This window comes from Malaya genurostris, chromosome 3, assembly GCF_030247185.1.
Source record: "Malaya genurostris strain Urasoe2022 chromosome 3, Malgen_1.1, whole genome shotgun sequence".
NCBI classification, from domain to species: domain Eukaryota; kingdom Metazoa; phylum Arthropoda; class Insecta; order Diptera; family Culicidae; genus Malaya; species Malaya genurostris.
Genome location: NC_080572.1, coordinates 262,177,180 through 262,198,551, shown reverse-complemented (window position 1 = coordinate 262,198,551; position 21,372 = coordinate 262,177,180). Strand labels below are relative to the sequence as shown.

Below are 21,372 nucleotides of genomic sequence, written 5' to 3'. Positions count from 1 at the left end.
GTTGAACCTGAATTCTGGAACTGAAATCGATAACTGAAGTTGAATTCTAGGCCTGAGTTCTAGAACTGACTTTTGGAACTGAATTCTGGAACTTAATTTTGGACCTAGATTCCGGAAGTGTATATTAGAACCGAAATCTAGACTTGGGTTCTAGAATTGGAACTAGATTTTGTAACTGGAGCTTTGAGTGAATTATAGAACTGAATTCTAAACCTAGATTATGAATTCTGGAGCTAGATTATGAATTGGATTCTGGAATGGTATTCTGAACCTGAACTCTGATACTGAAATCTTTACTCGAATTCTAGAACTGAATTCGGCAACTGCAATTGTGTTCTGAACATCAATTTTGAGACGGAATTTTGAGCCTAGATTCTTGAGCTGAAATTTAAATCGAAATGCTAATACTGAGTCCTGAACCTGAAAAATGGAACAGAATTCCAAAACTTAGCTCTAGAATTTTACTTTAAAAATTAACCCTAGAACTAAATTCTGGACTAGAATTGAATAAAAGTGAATTTTAAATCTGAGATCCGGAACTGAATTTAGGACCAGGATTCTGAACCAGAATTCTGGACTTGGAAGAGGGAATTGGAGCTTTGGACCTAGAATCTGAAAGTGATTTTTCAAACTGAATTCAGAGATCGGATTCTGAAACTGAATTTGAGAGACTCCTAAAACAAGCTATTCGTTTCGAGTTTCATATTACGGCCCCAGGTTTCTGAGTAGGAATTCTAAACCAGAACTTCGAAGCTAAATTTCGGAACTCAACTATGAAACTGGAGTTAAGTATTGGATCTGGATTATGGAGCTGAATTCGGAAATCGAATTCAGATCCCGGCTTCTGGTCTGAACATGAATTTCAATTCAAGCATTCCGGCTAAATTATGGATTCTGGATATGAAGCTGAATTTTGGAACGCGATTTAAGACTTAGATTCTGAAATTGAACCTATGATCTTGATTCTGGAACTTGGTAATTATTTTTTTAAGTAGCAAAATGATTGTACCAATAGTCGTCTCATTAGCAGAATCGCCATATTGTTTTGCCGATTATTTGACTTTCAATCAACGATAAAATCCCATACAATAGCAGTGCTTTGTCTCTAAGAAGCAGTACCACAGAAAAAATATTTCGAAAAATTCGAAGCGGAAGTATCTATTTTCATCTTTCAAATTTTCAAATTCCATCTCGAAAAAATGACTTGTCTTTTGAAGTGAGCCAAGTTTGAAGCCAATTTTCGATGTCTGCGAAAGAAGTCCGTGCCAGATAGTGCTGCATCCGTCGGAAAAACCAGTAATCAGTAGGAGCAAGGTCAAGAGCTTACGGTGGGCGCATCAAAATGTTTGACTTGAGCAATTTCAAATATTTTTTCGCGACTTACGACATGAGTCTGAGCGTTGTCATGCAGGAGAATAACTTTATCATATATTTGCTTGTATTCCGGCCGTTATTCTCGTAATGCACGGCTCAAACGCATCAGTTGCAGCCTATACCGATCGCTCGTTATAGTATCGTCTGGTTGTAGCAGCTCATAGCACACAACACCCTTTTGGACCCAGCAGATGCATAACACGACCTTCTAACCATGAATATTCGGCTAAAGTTTTTATGTTGAATTCGATGGCAAGCATTGACCAGGCATAGCCTGGAATATCGAATTTGTTGGCCTTCACATCCCAGTGCATAACTAGTATGGAAGCTAAAACACAAGTGGATGTCATCTTTACCGATCTCAAAGCTGCTTTTGACAAAGTAGATCATAAAATACTTCTTCGTAAATTATCTCGCCTTGGATTATCATCGCAACTCGTATCTTGATTGGACTCATATCTTTCCGATATGAAATTACGTGTGAAAATAGACCACAGCATATCATCCGAGTTTTCGAATAAATCAGGTGTCCCACTAGGTAGTAACTTAGGATCCTTGTTATTCGTATTATTCTTTAACGATGTGGCATTGTTTTTGGAAGTTGGATGTAAATTAGTTTACGCAGATGATTTAAAACTGTATCTAGTAACACATGGATCAATAAGTCCCGAGACTAAAGCAGAGATGGCGCTCGTAGTAAACCAGTAACCACGTCTTTCTAGAGTACTAACCTTTGCTTGAAACGGGTCAAAATTTTAAGTCGATCCGACCAGAAACAGCTGAGTTATCGAGGTTGGAGTAAAGTCGTTTTGTAGTTTGTTTAAAAAATGGAAACAACCGAGTTTCGTGTTTTGATAAAACATTGTTTTTTAATGGGTAAAAACACCGTGCAAGCGAAACAATGGATTGAAAAATGCTATCCGGACTCTTGACCATCAAAAGCAACAATTTGTCGGTGGTTCGCCGAGTTTAAACGTGGTCGTACCGACACAAATGACGCGGAACGCTCGGGTTGACCTGTGGAAGCCGTTACACCGGAAAATGTGAGAGAAGTGACAAAAATTATAATGAAAGATCGTAAAGTGAAGCTCCGTGAGATTGCTGAGATGACACAGATGTCATATGGAAGTGTATTTACTATCCTTCATGAAAAATTGAGCATGAAAAAGGTTTTTTCCAAGTGGGTGCCGCGATTGCTTTCGATGGAACAAAAACAGCAATGAACAAAACAATGAAAACAATGACGAAATTGGGTTTTAATCTGCTCCCCCCCATACTCGCCAGATGTAGCCCCCAGTGACTACTGGCTCTTTGCTAATCATAAAAATGCTCCAGGGAAAAAGATTTGGCTCAAATGAGAAGATCATCGCTGAAACTAAAGCTTATTTTGAAGCGAAAGATAATTTTTTTTATAAACATGGTATTGAAATATTGGAAAAACGTTGGAATTAATAAATAAATGAATAAATACAATAAAAAAATTAAAATCCTTTTTTTATCCCCAATAACAATTCGATGTAAAAAACTCTTTGACTTTGATTCATTTGCTCGAAAGCGAAAAATCACCTTTCAATGTCTCTCGGTTTCATTCCATAAGGCACCCAACGGCCTTGGTTTTGAATTATTCCCATGGATTTTACAGAAACTGCTTATTAAGTCGCTTCCAATGACTCTGCAAGCACTTCTTACGTTTGACTCGGATCTTCATCGAGGAATGCCTCCAATTTTGTTTGTTTTTTTTTTTGGAATTTTTTTGGTTGTCCACAACGAGGGTCGTTTTCAACGCTGAAATCTCCATTTTTGAAACGCCGAAACCATTCCTCACATGGTTTATTAGTTGGAGCATTATCACCATAAACATCCACAAGCATTTGATTCGCTTCGGTGGAACTTTCCTTCCAGTTAAAACCGAAAACTTAAACCTTCCTAGAACTGAATTTTGGACCTGGATGTGCAATTGAAAATTTGGAACTGGACCTGAACCCTGGTATTAGATGCTGCAACTGATTTCTAGCATTGATATGGCAACCACAACTTAAATCGTGACTTGTGTTTTGAACCTGAATTCTGTAATTGAATCCTGCAACTGGATTCTCGAACTGAGTTTTCGATCTTTCTGAAACTAAACTCTGAACCTGGGTTCTGGAACAGAATTTCAGACTTGTATTCTTGACCTGATATCTATAAATGAATCTTCAACTTGAGTACTGGAACTGAATTTTCGACCCGAACTCCAGAACTGGACCTGAATTCTGAAAACTGTATTCTGGGTCAAGATTTTGGAACGAATTCAGAGCGTGGTTTCAGGAACTGAATTTTGGACCAGGATTATGGAACTAAATTTTTAAACTGAATACTGGAACTGAATTCAAGAGCTGAGCTCCAGAATTGTGTTCTTGAATTCAATCATTGTATTGATTTCTTGATCATGATTCTGGACCTGGATTCGGGACTAGAATTCTAGAACTGAATAAAGAAAATGAAGACTTCTGCAACTGACCTCTGGAGTTGGAACTGAGATCTGGGTCTGGACTCTAGAACTGAATTCGGAGCTTAGATTCTGGAACTGAGTTTTGGATCTTTCTGAAACTGAAAACTGGAACTTAATTCCGGAAAATAGTTTTTTTCAATTCCAGAACTGAATTGTGGACCTGGTTTCTATCGGAACGACCGAAATCAGCATTTTCGCGAAAAATTTAGTTGATTTGCTGATTTTAGTTAGTTATTTTTTGAGACAACTAAAAAAGTCTTACTTTTGCTGATTTAGATTTTTTATTCTCATTCCCTTAATAATAATAAAATATTTGTTGAAATGACTATTTTGTTTAGTTGAATTCACAAATTAAACGTGCTGTCATTTCTTAGCTAAGGCACATTTCATTTCCATTCAACTAATTTTTTAGTTGAATTAAAGAAATAAAATGTTGTTTTTAACCAATATGAATGGTTGAATTGGCTTCTGCAATCTGCAGCTATATGGCGCCCTGTCACCGAAACGGTAACACTACTACTCGCCACTAGATGACACACTACTGCCGAAAAAATTTCAGACGCGGTTGTCTTTTATATATTGGCAGGTATAAATACGATGTTGTATTGGAGAAAAAGACATAAACAAAACATAAACATCTTTTTGAATTTTTTTCTTCTAAATCACTGTTTTCTTCATTCTCACTGGAAACTTTGAGCACTCGCAAAACAAAAACCGAATACAAGTAGTACACCGGACGGCGCAGCTCGGAAGGTTTGAAGATTCAAAAAAACTTCATCACAATTAGAGTGAAACATTCGAAATTCACTTCACTGTTCCGCGTAAAAACATTATTACGCACAATCGCTTCAAGTGCGCACAAATTCTGAATAAATACGATTTCCACTAACAGTTTACGACATTTTTACATATCGGTTTAGAAATTTAAATAAAGATATATCGAACACATGCGAAAAACATCAAAACAATTTTCAAGCAGTTTCAATAAGACTGTCCTTTTTAGCTTTTTAATGGATTGTTTTGCTTTGACACTTCTCATGAGTTTTTGGCTAATAAACTTGTTAATAATATCCATTTCATTTTTGTTTTCTTTGTACTGTCCATCAGCAATGATGGTGATAGATAAATAGAAACAAATTTTCTGATTTCAATAACGAAATTTGTTGTCAATGAGAATTTTGTGTTGGATTGAAATATTGCTGGTTTGTGTCCAGGATATTCACCAACTAAACACATTCTCTAAAAATAAGAGTTTTTTCAGCAAAGTAAATTCTCAATTTTAACTAATTTTATAGTTATTTTGGAAATTTTGTTGTTAAAATCAACTAATTCAAAAACAGTAATACGAATTAGGCGCAGAGCTAATTTCAGTCGTTCCGTGATAGACATGCATTCTAGAACCGGACATGAATTGTTAACAAGGTAGTTTAACCTGAATTCTGAAATCGAACTATAGGCCCGAATTTCTGGAACTGAATTCTAGAAAAAGAATTGAATTCTGGAACTTTATTCTGAAATTAAATTTAGGACCAGGAATCAGGAGTTGATCAGGAATCTGGAACTGCTGCACAGTTAATTTAAGATTTTCGCTGTGATTTCGTAGCCTTTCTAACACATGGATCAATAAGTCCCGAGACTAACAATGGAAACAACATTTTTTTTGCAAATTTTTTTTTATTCATCAACATAATCACATTTTAGGGTGATAAAATGGTTCCAACGTTTTTCCAATTTTTCAATACCATGTTTATAAAAAAATTTATCTTTCGCTTCAAAATAAGCTTCAGATTCAGCGATGACCTCCTCATTTGAGCCAAATCTTTTTCCCTGGAGCATTTTTTTAAGATCAGCAAAGAGCCAGTAGTCACTGGGGGCTAAATCTGGCGAGTATGGGGAGTGGGGAAGCAGATCAAAGCCCAATTCGTTCAATTTCGCCATTGTTTTCATCGACTTGTTTTTGTTCCATCGAAAGCAATCGCGGCACCCACTTGGAAAATACCTTTTTCATGCTCAATTTTTCATGAAGGATAGTAAATACACTTCCATATGATATCTGTGTCATCTCAGCAATCTCACGGAGCTTCACTTTACGATCTTTCATAATAGTTTTTGTCACTTCACTCACATTTTCCGGTGTAACGGCTTCCACAGGTCTACCCGAGCGTTCCGCGTCATTTGTGTCGGTACGACCACGTTTGAACTCGGCGAACCACCGACAAATCGTTGCTTTTGATGGACAAGAGTCCGGATAACATTTTTCAATCCATTGTTTCGCTTGCACGGTGTTTTTACCCATTAAAAAACAATGTTTTATCAAAACACGAAACTCGTTTTTTTTCATTTTTTAAACAAACTACAAAACGACTTTACTCCAACCTCGATAACTCAGCTGTTTCTGGTCGGATCGACTTAAAATTTTGACCCGTTTCAAGCAAAAGTTAGTACTCTAGAAAGACGTGGTTACTGGTTTACTACGAGCGCCATCTCTGCTTTAGTCTCGGGACTTATTGTTCCATGTGTTATATACAATAGGTAAAAAATTAGAGTAGAACGGATTACCGAACCAATGGTTATTGTTCTATTAAGTTGTTATCGATTCTTCTGAGGCTGCAACATGAGAAAATTCAAATTCAAGATTTGAAAAGTTTTTTCACTCGAATTTGAAGTAATCGATTCATTTGAGTGCGGTATATTTTGGATTGTCGACTTTGATTTTCTATCGACTAGTTTTTTGAACTTTATGATGAGTTTTAAGAACACTGGGAGAAACTACTTTTACTGTGTATTTCAACGTATATCCGCATATTAAATAGATTCTCTAAAAATGTTAGTGAAAAAGGTTCTGATGATTTTTGCCCACTGTGCGTTGAGATGGCTGACTAGATCTATGCCTTTTTTGATAATGTAAGTAGTTCAATTCATAAAGAAATGTCAGTTGTCATGATTGTTCAATTTTCGTATTCGTTTAAGGCAATTATAACCGGATGACAGCACATAAAGCAGTCCATAAATCTAGCATCGATAGATCATCTGCGGCCCAGCATATGAAGTCATAATCACATTTATCCTTCTTCTTCTTCAGCCTGTGTCAGCCTAACACTTTTCTACTAGGGGAAAGATCGCACCCTACTACTGACCGGCATAGACTTTGTAGCTGTAGCAGGTGCTCAAAATGGTTGTATGATTTATGCTTTAACACAAAATAAACGAGCTAGTCGCTTCTTGCCAACTCAGCACTAGAGAAAAGCATTCACTCGCCGACTGGTTGCTGAGGGAGGAGATTACCGTCGTCCGTACGGATACCCACTTGGTTCGGTTGTGAAGATGAAAAGAGGGACACCATATCTTTTTTTCTACGTAGCAAAAGACCAGAAGACATCTTCGCAAGTGTTGTGGTGTGTCTCTTGAGTGGGTCTGCAGACCAGGGCAATTTTCGGTCATTTCCCTTGTGGTCATTTAGTGAGAACAACTTCCTGTGTTGATTGACTGATTGCTGGATAGGGAAGCGAAGCAGTAGGTCCGGATCAGTGTCCACAAGTGGTCGAGGATATGACAAATCACAATCGATTCTGCTTGCACAGCTTAGCATGTTCGAGAGTACTTCCTTTCTCCATCAGTCAGCCAGTAGCAGCGGAAATCGAATTAAAGGAATGATTCCGGTGTGTCCACACTAGCCGGTAGTTTGCTTTAACCAAATTATCCATCCAGGGGCAATTTCCGGTGGTATTTCACTTGAGTGAATGTACTTCGACAGATGTTTCGTTTCGTGTCTCTGTAGGAAGCGCTCGAATGAAGGCGTCAATCTAATCAAAGTTAAGCAGGTTAACCGAAATGACGTGACTGCGGTTCTATTACGTCAGCTGTTTACATCCGAAAGCCGTGCAATGCATATCAATTAACAAGACGGATAGCCATCAGTAGGGAATCATGACGGATGATGGTTCAAGCAGTTATGTCAACAGATTACACACCAGGTTCTTTCGCTATTCCATCGATCGGAAATTGAACTCTTTACGGTTTACGCCCTCAATACGCCGTCTGCTCTTTGCAATATGCTTACAGTTATTTATTGCCTCCATCCTTCCATCAGAAGGACGATGTAAACTTCAGCAAAAGTGCTGGAAGGTGGATTCAGGACTTTGGTAGTACGTGCGGACGTCCGAGCCTCTATAAACAACATGATAAATAGATGCAAATTCGATGCAATCTGTCACTGCCAGAAGAGGGCTTCTTTGCCACTGATTTAGACACCAACGGAGATGTGTTTGCTGAGTGAAACTTTGCCGGAATTATTATGATTTTCAATAGCTCTGTTGTTTAGAATTGATTTCAATTTAAAGGCGATACCATAGTGCTACACGGAACGACCGAAATTAGCTCTGCGCCTAATTCGTATTACTGTTTTCGAATTAGTTGATTTTAACAACAAAATTTCCAAAATGACTATAAAATTAGTTAAAATTTAGAATTAACTGTGCTGAAAAAAACTCTTATTTTTAGAGAAAGTGTTTAGTTGGCGAATATTCTGGACACAAACCAGCAATATTTCAATCCAACACGAAATTCTCATTGACAACTAATTTCGTTATTAAAATCAGAAACTTTGATTCTATTTATCTATCACCGTCATTACTGAAGGACAGCAGTGTCAAAGCAAAACAATCCATTAAAAAGCTAAAAGGGACAGTCTTGTTGAAACTGCTCGCAAATTGTTTAGATGTTTTTCGCATGTGTTACGATATATCCCTATATAATTTTCTAAACCGATATGTAAAAATGACGTAAACTGTTAGTGGAAAGTGTATTTATTCAGAATTTGTGCGCAGTTAAAGCGATTGTGGGTAACAATGTTTTTACGCGAAACAGTGAAGTGAGTTTCGAATGTTGCACTCTAATTGTACACGTCAAATGATGTTTTTTGTATCTTCTCATTCCGGGCTACGCCGTCCGGTGTACTATTTGTATTCGGTTTTTGTTTTCCGAGTGCTCAAAGTTTTCAGTGAGAGAGTCGATTTCGCGAAGTCGAATGAAGAAAACAGCGATTTAGAAGTAAAATTTTCAAAAAGAAGTTTATGTTTCGCTTATGTTTTTTTTTCAATACAACATCGTATTTATACCTGCAAATATAGAAAAGATAACCGCGACTGAAATTTTTTCGGTAGTAGTGTGCCATCTAGTGGCTAGTAGTCATTACGGTGTTAACGAGCGCCATATAGCTGCTAATTGCAGAAACCAATTCAACCATTTATGTTGGTTGAAAACAACGTTTTATTTCTCTAATTCAACTAAAAAATTAGTTGAATTGATATGAAGCGTGCCTTAGCTAAGAAATGACAGCACGTTTAATTGGTGAATTCAAATAAAAAAATAGCCATTTCAACAAATATTTTATTATTATTAAGAAAATTAGAATTAAAAAATCTAAATTAGCAAAAGTAAGACTTTTTTAGTTGTCTCAAAAAATAACTAACTAAAATCAGAAAATCAACTAATTTTTTCGCCAAAATGCTAATTTCGGTCTTTCCGTGTATATTATAGTATTTATCAATAAATAATAATTCTGCCTGCATATTTTATGCATGTTTAGTACTGCATTGCATTTTTCATTGGATAGATATTGAACTTTTTCACCTACCGAAGTTTCATTTTGCAACTTTATTAAGAACTCGGCAGACGTAAGCAGGAGCTTCTATTGGCAGCCACTCGAGTGCAAACTTCCGAAGTAGACATATATGTAACACGCCATTTCGATGGGCATCTGTTCAATTTACACGCTAAGTGACTACACCGAAAAGATTCAACTTCAATGTTACGCCCTGGCAAACCTTAGACAAGTTTATTGTGATGAACATTTTAGCCTCTTCTTCTCCCCCCCGTACACGGGGATGAACGGAGAAAGTAGGAATGATCCGCCCAATGAAACATATAACACTTACAAACAAAAAAAAGTTCGTCCATACGCTGGAAGCATTTTGTTTTCCCCGGCACCATTCGGTTGCATCGTACGAAGATCCTCCGCCCGACAAAGCATTCGTATGATAATAAAGATACTATTTCATGACAAGCTCACACAATAGCGCCGGCACTTTCTTCCGACGGGATTGCTGTTTATGTGTTCCCATATACACATTTATTTCATGGGAAAAAACGTACATGTTGGACAGCTTTGTCGTTCAAATAATGGCAACTTGGCAAAAGTTAGAAGTGTGTAAGAGCAACATGTTCGAATCAATTATTATTGTTCATTCTCTGTACATTCATTGAATGCTGCTGTTTCTTCTTGGAAGTGCCGTCAAATAACGAATAATATCTGGTTCCATTGTGACATTGAAAGGTTAGTAGGGTTAGTTTTTATAAAAGGATAAGCACTAGGGTGGGACAAAATATTGATTTCAGCTCCACTAAACTTTTCGTGTTCCTTTTGGGTCCCATAAGCACCATGCAATATTTTAGCTCGATGGGAGAAACTATATTTTCGCGCCCGCGGTTCAAAGTTTGTATGGGATTTAGTATGGGAAAACTAACTTTTAACAAAATAATCATCTGGAGGTCACCCTATATACCCAAAAAATCAGCGGGCATGTAATTTTTGTAGGAAATTTAATGAGGAAGAAAACCTTCGAAGACTGTAACATAATCCGACATCTGTAAAAAATGTTATTAAAGAAAAACCGACACAAGGTCCGAACGATGGCTCATTCCTTAATGTATCTAGCACCACTGCTGCTAGTGGTGGTAATATGAGTTTGCTTTCTTTTATTATGCTACAACGGTTGATCTGAGTTGTTTGATGTCTTCACAATAGTTGCTCGGTGTAGTTTGAAGATTTTTTTAAACTTAAAAACCATGTTACAAAACTCACTGTAAAGACATACAAAAAACTAACTTTTTTATTTAAAGAAATACAATTTTGAAGTCTTCCACAATATTGTAGATAAACTCGAATACTATAACTTTGTTGAAGATATAAACCATCTGTCTCATAAGGTTTAGAAGATATGAACGATACAAAAATAAGAAAAAGAAAAACTTGGAATCAATGTTTTTTTCATAGTATTAAATGAAATCATCCATATCTTCTAAACCATATGATACAGATGGTTTATATCTTCAACAAAGTTATAGTATTCGAGTTTATCTACAATATTGTGGAAGACTTCAAAATTGTATTTCTTTAAATAAAAAAGTTAGTTTTTTGTATGTCTTTACAGTGAGTTTTGTAACATGGTTTTTAAGTTTAAAAAAATCTTCAAACTACACCGAGCAACTATTGTGAAGACATCAAACAACTCAGATCAACCGTTGTAGCATAATAAAAGAAAGCAAACTCATATTACCACCACTAGCAGCAGTGGTGCTAGATACATTAAGGAATGAGCCATCGTTCGGACCTTGTGTCGGTTTTTCTTTAATAACATTTTTTACAGATGTCGGATTATGTTACAGTCTTCGAAGGTTTTCTTCCTCATTAAATTTCCTACAAAAATTACATGCCCGCTGATTTTTTGAGTATATAGGGTGACCTCCAGATGATTATTTTGTTAAAAGTTAGTTTTCCCATACTAAATCCCATACAAACTTTGAACCGCGGGCGCGAAAATATAGTTTCTCCCATCGAGCTAAAATATTGCATGGTGCTTATGGGACCCAAAAGGAACACGAAAAGTTTGGTGGAGCGAGAAAATAATTTTTCCCATACAACCTTGTCCCACCCTAATAAGCACCCTCATTCTTGTTTACGGCCGTATGCGATAAGTTCGAAAGTATGCCAAATTCATACTACCGTTTACGTTCGAATCAATCACACTTTCAAACATTGCACATGCATAAGAACAAAGCCAATCCGACTTTAAATCATCAGTTCTGGTACTGACTTATGTTGTAATGAAAAATATTTGATACCTTTTGTTATTTGACTTGTTTTTTCGTCGATTTTGTATCATCATGCTTATTTACGTCCGTATCGACTATTCGACGAAAACATACTTTCTAACGAATGCGAGCAAGCCATTCTTGTTTTCACTCGAATGTGTACGAACGCGTTCTCTGTGCAAAAGAAGGGTCGACGATGTGACAAATGCTACATAATAAATGAATTACAAAAAAAAATTTACTGGCGAATAAAATTGAATTTGAGTACGACAAGTTCAATTTTATTTGCCAGTAAAAATGTTCAAAATTGAACTTCGTGCGAATTAAAAAAATCGTTGAAAATAGCAGCCCGATCAATAGTATCTGCGAAAAATATTTTCTTGCAATATTGTCATGTTTTCAATAGTCTACATATTTATTACATTGGTAAAATCATGCATCTATATATATATATAAATATATATATATATATATATATATATATATATATATATATATATATATATATATATATATATATATATATATATATATATATATATATATATATATATATATATATATATATATAGTGAGTAGTATAGTGAGTGTGTAGTGTAGTAGTGATGTGTGTGTGTGTGTGTGTGTGTGTGTGTGTGTTGTGTCGTGTGTGTGTGTGTCGGTGTGTGAGTAGTGTGTGTAGTTGTGTCGTGCTGTGTGTGTGTGTGTGTGTGTGTGTGTCGTGGTAGACGGGTAGTAGAGTGTCGTGTGTCGTGACTGTCCGACGTGTAGCTCGTGAGGCGTGTCTATTCACTCAGCTACACTATCTACTACTAGAGTCTATATATATATATACTATATATATATCCTATATACTATCACTATATCACTATACACTACTACTATATACTATATATATAAATAATATATATATATATATATATATATAATTATATATATATATATATATATATATATTCGTCGTACATCAAACACACAACGGAACACCTCCCCCCTGCCCGGAAAAGTGTGAAAAATCAATAAAATTATTTTGTATGGACAATGGAATTTTCCGTTGAAAAAGTCGTCTATGCTTGCTAGATGTACGATTGATGTTTGGCGCACAACGAGTTGCATAAGTGCTTGGCCGTCGAAGAAAAGAATACTAGATCGTTGAAAAAAATGTTTGGCGCGCAACGAGTTGTTTTGTGTGAAATTTTCACATGCATACTTGATTCACGTTATTCGTCATTCCGAGCCACGTGCTTAATTTTGTATCAAAATTATTAATTGCCAAATAATTCAACGACGGAATGCATATGACTGTTCTTAAAAAGCCGCTGTAGGCAGGAGAAAAAGCTCTGATATTTACCAGTTGATGAATTGTGTTCAATGGAGTCAGATGAATAGTATTGGTCATCGCGGGCGCGAGTTTAACAAATAATAAAATGTTTGAATGAGGTCGCTAAGGTCAAACTAAGAGATTTTCCTTGCATTTTGCTTTCTAATGACTTAGATTAGACTAAGCGCACACAATAAGTCGCAGTTAGATATAAATGTTCAAGATGATTACCATAATAGATTGAGATTGCCATTTTAAATTTCATATTCTTTGAAGAATGTTCAAGTTGGTAAGTTCAGTATCAAATTAAAACTTAAATTAAACGTCGTTTCTTCAAGCAATTAAAAATTCCACAGTACCTGAAAAATATTCACTTTACTAGAGCTCTAAAGTACGCGTGGCACTTTTTGGCAACTTGAACGTACAGAACACATTCCGAGAAAACTTTCTCGCTGCTTAAAAGCGGTACAAGAAACTGCTTCAAAGTTTGTTCTATTTAGTCGGGTGAACATTCAAGTATGAGTAATTCCTAAAAAACAGACTGTTTAGAATGCTTTGTATGCAGATTTAGCCGAATCTTTTTTACGAACTATTGGTTACTTGGACTAAATACAAATTTTAAATATGTATATCCTACTCCACCGAATGAACAACTCTAGAAGAGAAACTCTTCAACATTGTGTTGTTTATCAATACAAAATTATCCTTTACGTCGAAGCCATTAGAGAGAGAGAGATTCCATTGCATTGACATTAGTTTTTAATGATATTTCGTTTTTGAACTAAAGCGAATGTGTGTCGAGTTCCGTTGATTGTAGATTAATTAATCAGAGAAATAATGGAGAGAGACGTAAACCACTTAGTCGTTTAACAACTCTGCTCTCCAAAAACATAAATTCGAACAAAAATTTTTTTTGGCGGGACGAAGTTCGACGGGTCAGCTAGTCTATATATATATAAAAATGCAGAGATCATTCTTTGTAATCGCATACCGTAAGAACGGATAGACGGATTGAGATGATTTTTTTTGTTTGATCAGTTTTTACCCCCACCGGGTTCGTACATCAAAAAAAGTAGGAAAACTTACCGGAAAAGTGGGAAAAACCAATAAAGTTATTCTGTATGGACAATGGAATTTTCCACTGAAAAAGTCACCAATGATTGCTAGATCTACGATTGATGTTTGGCGCGCAACGAGTTCCAACGAGTGTTTGGCCGTCGAAGAAAAGAATCCTGGATCATTGAAATAAATCGTTTGGCGCGCTACGAGTTGTTTTGTGTGAAGATTTCACATGCATACTTGATATGATGTGATTCGTCATTACGTCAAACCACGTGCTTAATTGGGTATCAAAATTGTTGTTTAAGGAAAAGTTCTGATATCATTTACCAGTTGATGAATTGTGTTCAATGGAGTCAGATAAATAGTATTGGTCATCATGGGGGCAAGATTAACAAAGCAGAAATTTTTTCAATGAATAAATAAAAAGATTGTACTGTAGAAGCTCTAAGGTCAAACTAAGAGATTTTCCTTGCATTTTTTTCTTTCTAATGATTTAGACTAAGCGACTTAGATTAAGTGCACACAGTAAGTGACTATTAGATATCAATGTTCAAGATTACCACATTGGGTGAGAAACGAGAGAATATGTTCTAATTTTAGCTCCGCATACACAGACTCAACCATGTATGGAGAACCAAAAACCCGGATACGTAGTTGCGTCAATGCGGGACAGTTACATATCAGATGATATGAAGTACTATAATCGCATTCACACAAATCACACGAATAATACTCAGCACGTTGAATAGTAGCCATGTGATAATTGAGTTTGCAATGTCCAGTCAGAGCTGCAATGATGCTTGGAAAAATGCAGTAGACATTTTGACGTTTTCAGATTTAAATCTGGTAAAAATGCTTTTGTTTGAGCTCAATTTTGCAAGCTGCGCCAGCAGCTGGCAGGTTTGGATGCAGTCCAAGAACGAATCTTGTGCTTTATCCAACTAGTTGAAAGTGTTACCAGCTGGTTCCGGACCAACGAAATCATTCGTTGCACCAGCTCTAGCCAACTCATCAGCCCATTCATTTCCAGTAATACCAGAATGACCGGGTACCCATAAGAAGTAAACAGCATTTGAGATGCTAAGATGTCTTCAATTTGAGTTCGACATGCGATCACTAGATTCGACCGTGAGTCATTCGAACTGAGTGCTTTAAAGGCTGCCTGACTGTCGGAACAAAAATAAATTCGTTTACCACAGATCCTCTGCTGAAGTGCCGATTGTACTCCACACAGAAATGCGTAGATTTCTGCTTGGAACATAGTACAGTATCCACCAAGTGAAAGAGACTGCTCCAGCCTCATTTCACGACAGTAGACACCAGCATCAGCACGACCATTCAACAGAGAACCGTCCGTATAACAAACTATGTGTTCATCAAGTTGTCGTTCCAGACAACCAGACAACCATTCCTCACGAAGAGGATAGCTCACATTGAATGTTTTGAAAGGAAAACTGCTTGTGAGAGTTAGGTCACTAGGAGCGAGTAAATACTCATCCCAGGTAACCATTTGAGACCACGAGCGAGTGTGGCTAGTAGCATAATCTAAAGGATTACTGTCCCAAAGCCCTGTAACCTAAAGACGGTATGCACAAGATAATGCTTCTTGTTTTAGGAACACATGTAGTGGTTTAATGCACAGTAGCGCCTCTAGAGCAGCAGTAGGAATTATCGTGAATGCTCCTGTCATCGCCATTAGGACCATCCTTTGGAGATGATTTAGCTTTGACTGAACTGTCGCGACTTCTCTTTTCTGCCTTCATACAAGACATCCATATGCTAAAATTGGTCTAACAATAGTTTTGTAGATCCAATGAATGTATCTGGGTTTGAGTCCCCATGATTTTCCAAAAGCTCGTCTGCATTGGCCGAAAGCCATGCAAGCTCTTTTAATCCTGAAGTCAATGTGAGCAGACCAATTCAGTTTTGAATCAAGAATAACTCCGACGTATTTAACTTGATCAACCACAGTGACCTCTGAACCGAGGAACTGTAACGGACGAGCTCCTGTGATTATCCTACGACGAGTGGAAAGCACCATTGATGTTTTGCCCGGATTTACAGATAATCCAACCTGACAACACCATTGTTCAACAGATCACAGGGCTTGCTGCATTAAATCAAAGAGAGTGTTAATGCTTATACCGGTCATCAATATATGATAATCGTCGGCAAAACCATAAATCGAAAATCTAATGTTATTAAGTTTCCTTAACAAACCATCAGCGACTAGGTTCCATAAAAGTGGGGATAGTACACCACCTTGAGGACACCCACAGACACTCAGCTTTCTAATCCCTGCTTGCCGAAGCGATGAACAAGGAAGTCGATTGCTAAGCATTGCGTGTATTCAATTTGTGATACTTGAAGGTATGCCATGACCACGGGCTGCTCCCAGAATTAATTTGAAAGACACGTTGTCAAAGGCACCTTCAATATCTAGGAAAACTCCCAAGCAAGATTGCTTTAGTGAGAAAGCTTTTTCAATGTTGTACACAACATCATGTAACAGGGTTGTAGTGGACTTTCCATGCTGGTAAGCATGTTGCATTCCATGTAGCGGAAGCACGGCCAGACTAACATTCCTGATATAGTGATCGACTATGCGTTCCACTGTTTCAAGAAGAAATGAGCTAAGACTGATAGGCCTGAAACTCTTCGCTTCCTCATTAGTGTCGCGACTGCTTTTGGGAATAAATTTGACAATTATTTCCTGCCAAGCTCATGGAATATATCCTGTCGCAAGACTAAAAGTAAGTATTTTCTTCAAAACATGTTGAAACGTTCATACCTTTTCTGCAGTAACACTGGGAAAACTCCAACCTTTCCAGGAGACTTGTACGGAGCAAAACTCTCAACTGCCCATTTGACCGATTCAATCGTCACAACGATTCGAGCAAGGGCCCAAGAATCGTAACTACCTGAAAAAGTCTCGGGAAGAGCTGTCGATGATGGATCCATATATCCTGGAATGTGAGTGTTAAAAAGATAGTGAAGTACATCACCTTAATCAGACAAGTGTTCACCATCTGAAGTTCTTAAGAAACTGACATTAAAGTCTTTAGTCTTCGAAAGTAACTTATTTAATCTGCTAGCCTCGTTGACTACCGATTATAAGCGGTAAATCACTTTTGCAGCAGTATGATACAACCTTTTTGAAGTCGTCGCTTGGCGAAGGGTGGTTATGCGGCAAATATGCCGAACAATAGATATATTTCCTGTCTATGCCATCAATAGTCATACCAACTGTGACAGCACAAATATTCCGAGTTGTGAGCTCCGATATGAGTGGAACATCGAATGCACTATTAGCAAGTATGCATGCTCGTGGCATTTTACGTGGATTAGTCATACCGTTCTTGTTGAAGGCAACAAAGACTGGGCTTAACAATTTTCCAACGTAGAAGTTTGGAAATATGGTTCTTGAACCGAAGCTATAGAAGCTTTACCTTCTTGCAGAAGTCTGGATAGATTCATATCAGGTGTACAACTTTGCTTCTGCCGTTTTATCCAAAATTTAAAGCTTTATTGCGAAAAAGTGCTTATAGATGCATTATTCAAAGTATTGTGCGTCGCTAGCGACAACTTTCTCCCATCTTTCCTGCAATTTTCGGATACCGGCTCGAAAAAAGGAGTCCTCTTTTAACACCATCCATGAAGCAATTCATTTTTCTAACTCTTCGAAGGATTGAAAATGTTGATCTACCAGGCCGTGTGCCATCGAACGGAATAGGTGGAAGTCAGAAGAGGCGACATCTGGGAAATACGGCGGGTGGGGCAAAACTTCCCATTTCAGCGTTTCCAGGTACTTTTTGACCACTTTCGCAACGTGAGGCCGAGCATTGTCGTGTTGGAGGATGACTTTGTCATGTCGCTCTTGATATTGTGACCGCTTTTCTTTTAACGCGCGACTAAGGCGCATCAGTTGCGTTCGGTAGCGATCTCCTCTGATGGTTTCACCCGGTTTTAAGAGCTCGTAGTAAATCACACCGAGCTGATCCCACCAAATACAAATCATAACCTTGGCGCCATGAATATCCGGTTTTGCCTTCGACGAAGTAGCATGCCCGGACTTTCCCCATGATTTTCTGCGTTCAGGATTATCGTATCGACCCACTTTTCATCACCGGTTACGATTCGATGTAAAAACCCCTTACGATTTTGTCTTTGAAGCAGTTGCTCACATACAAACAGACGGCGCTCGATGTCCCTCGGTTTCAACTCGTACGGCACCCAGTTTCCTTCTTTCTGAATCATGCCCAGGGCCTTGAGACGTTTTGAAATGGCTTCCTGACTCACTCTCAACGATTCGGCAAGCTCTGCTTGGGTTTGGCACGAATCTTCATCAAGCAATGCTTCTAGTTGTTCATCTTTGAAGGTTTTTTTCTCTTTCACCACCATGTTTGTCTTCGACATTGAAATCACCATTTTTAAAACATCGAAACCCCTCCCGATACATTCTTTTACTCAGAGTAGCATCACCGTAAGTTTCTGAGAGCATTCGATGCGCTTCAGCTGCATTTTTTTCGAATTGTAATAGAAAAGTAAAACTTTTCGCAAATGGCGAGAATTGGGCTCATAAACAGACATTTTCGAGCGTGAATAATACGAAAACAAGAACAACTGTCACTGAAACGGCGATGACAATTTGTTAGGCACTGTACACACTCACTTTAAAGGCATTATCATGTATGTATTTTGACCAGCCTCAGCCGGTACAGCTACCTATCGGAAAACGGCGGAAGCAAAGTTGTACACCTGATAGTTGCTGTACGTTTATGCTGGAGATTGATTTGTGCTACTCTAATCATTATCAAACACTCCATCTCCAGCACTTATCGTACAACAACTAGAAGAATCCAAATATATTGGCTTATAATCGCCTATAGCGAACCATGTAAGGATTTCTTTAAATGTTTTAATCATTTGAATCCCACGAGTTGCGAAGAAAGGAGTCGTCCACTGTGCCAGAGCTTCGCTTAACACAGTAAGGGAAAACCCCAAGATATTCCGTTCACGACTGCATTGTTTAACCTCCTGCAGCCATTCAGTCATCGGCACGGAAATACACTTTGACTTAGGAGTTCCTATTTTTGTGGCCTTCTACAACAGTGGATCAATTCTTGGTAGTAAATAATTTCACCGGATGCCACACGGCTTACCTGTTTGGTGGACTTATACCTAGAACTAGAAGAATCCAAATATATTGGCTTATAATCGCCTATAGCGAACCATGTAAGGATTTCTTTAAATGTTTTAATCATTTGAATCCCACGAGTTGCGAAGAAAGGAGTCGTCCACTGTGCCAGAGCTTCGCTTAACACAGTAAGGGAAAACCCCAAGATATTCCGTTCACGACTGCATTGTTTAACCTCCTGCAGCCATTCAGTCATCGGCACGGAAATACACTTTGACTTAGGAGTTCCTATTTTTGTGGCCTTCTACAACAGTGGATCAATTCTTGGTAGTAAATAATTTCACCGGATGCCACACGGCTTACCTGTTTGGTGGACTTATACCTAGAACTAGAAGAATCCAAATATATTGGCTTATAATCGCCTATAGCGAACCATGTAAGGATTTCTTTAAATGTTTTAATCATTTGAATCCCACGAGTTGCGAAGAAAGGAGTCGTCCACTGTGCCAGAGCTTCGCTTAACACAGTAAGGGAAAACCCCAAGATATTCCGTTCACGACTGCATTGTTTAACCTCCTGCAGCCATTCAGTCATCGGCACGGAAATACACTTTGACTTAGGAGTTCCTATTTTTGTGGCCTTCTACAACAGTGGATCAATTCTTGGTAGTAAATAATTTCACCGGATGCCACACGGCTTACCTGTTTGGTGGACTTATACCAACGGTACAGGTGGACCGTAGCATTATTCTTAGCCAGTTGGGAAACCGCTACCGACACTACACGGCTATCTAGGCTGCTCAGAGAGAGTAGTTGACATTGATGGTCAACTTCCATGGATGGCCGAGCAGCCAAATAAACTAAACTAGAAACTAAATGCGAATCGCGACTTAGAGTGTCAAGCGTGCTACAACTGATCAGAATAAATCAGTCTCGTTTTATTGTCATTAAACATTTCTCTACAGTTGTACATCAGCATTTAGCAAAGGTTAAACGACCTTATACTGATCAAGTAGAATCCAGGCGGCATGTTTCGAATTATGTCCTTCCTCGGTTATTGAAGGTTCAACAAGTGATAGAATTCAAGTACAATATTTTTTAAAGTTGCTTTACTTTCGATCGTTAACTTTCCTAAGGGTGAAGTCAGAGAGAAAGCGACACGGTACGCGAAGCGAAGCGATGCGAAACTTGACAGATCGCACGGAGTCGCGCGGCAAAGCTCCGTCCACTCAGGTCCAGGCGTAAAATGACAAGTATGTCAGAGTGAACTCGGTTCGTTGCGAAGCGACTACTGAGCGATCGCATCGCACTCACTCTGACATACTTGTCATTTTTCTGCTGAACTTGAGTGGACGGAGCTGCCGTGTGACTCCGTGCGATCTGTCAAGTTTTGCATCGCTTCGCTTCGCGTCACTTGTCGCTTTCTCTATGGCTTCACCCTTAGGTTGCTGTCAGAGTGAAAGCGTAACACTCTGACAGCAACCTTAGTCTGATTGTTTGGTTTCTCTAATTCAGAAACAAAGCTAACTGATTACGAACAATTTTTAGATTGTTATCAAGAATAAACAAGAATAAATGGAATCCAAGTACAGATTCAAAATTTTGATTATATTATCAAACTGGCTGTGTTCACAGTAATTTTCTCTTTCTAACAAACCAAACAAATTGGTAAAAGTTTTTCCGATTATTACCGCAGGCTTCCGTTTCGGCAGTGTTGCTGTTGGTAAGTCACGCAAAAAATAAATTTCCGGTCAAATTAGATGACAACAGCAAAGTGTTTCGGCCGACAAATTCGCGCTTCAATGAGGGCTAATGATGACAAACCGAACTGCGACTAGCAGCTAACTGCGGATGGGTGTGGGGGGAGTAGCCGAGCTGGCGAAGAAAATGCCGCGAAAACCATGCTTGTTTGGCATGACCGGACAACTAATAGCGCGGAAAAAGGTTCTCAAAGCGGCCGAGTGACCACGGCATCGTCGTTTTAGTCGTCGTCGTCCGCAAATTGAACTGACGCACAGGCAAATACGGTAGGCGAGTGCGGGAGAGTCATTGTGTTGTGATGAAAATTTAATTAGAAGTTTAGCACCCGTTACGAGTTTAATTGATTCATGTCGGC

At 38.1% G+C, this 21,372-nt stretch overlaps 1 protein-coding gene across 26 annotated transcripts in view; it reads right to left on the bottom strand.

Annotated features, from left to right (window-relative positions):
- The window catches only part of LOC131438950 (potassium voltage-gated channel subfamily KQT member 1), an 892,435-nt gene that overhangs the window by 289,641 nt on the left and 581,422 nt on the right, over window positions 1-21,372 (bottom strand). The window lies entirely within an intron of this gene.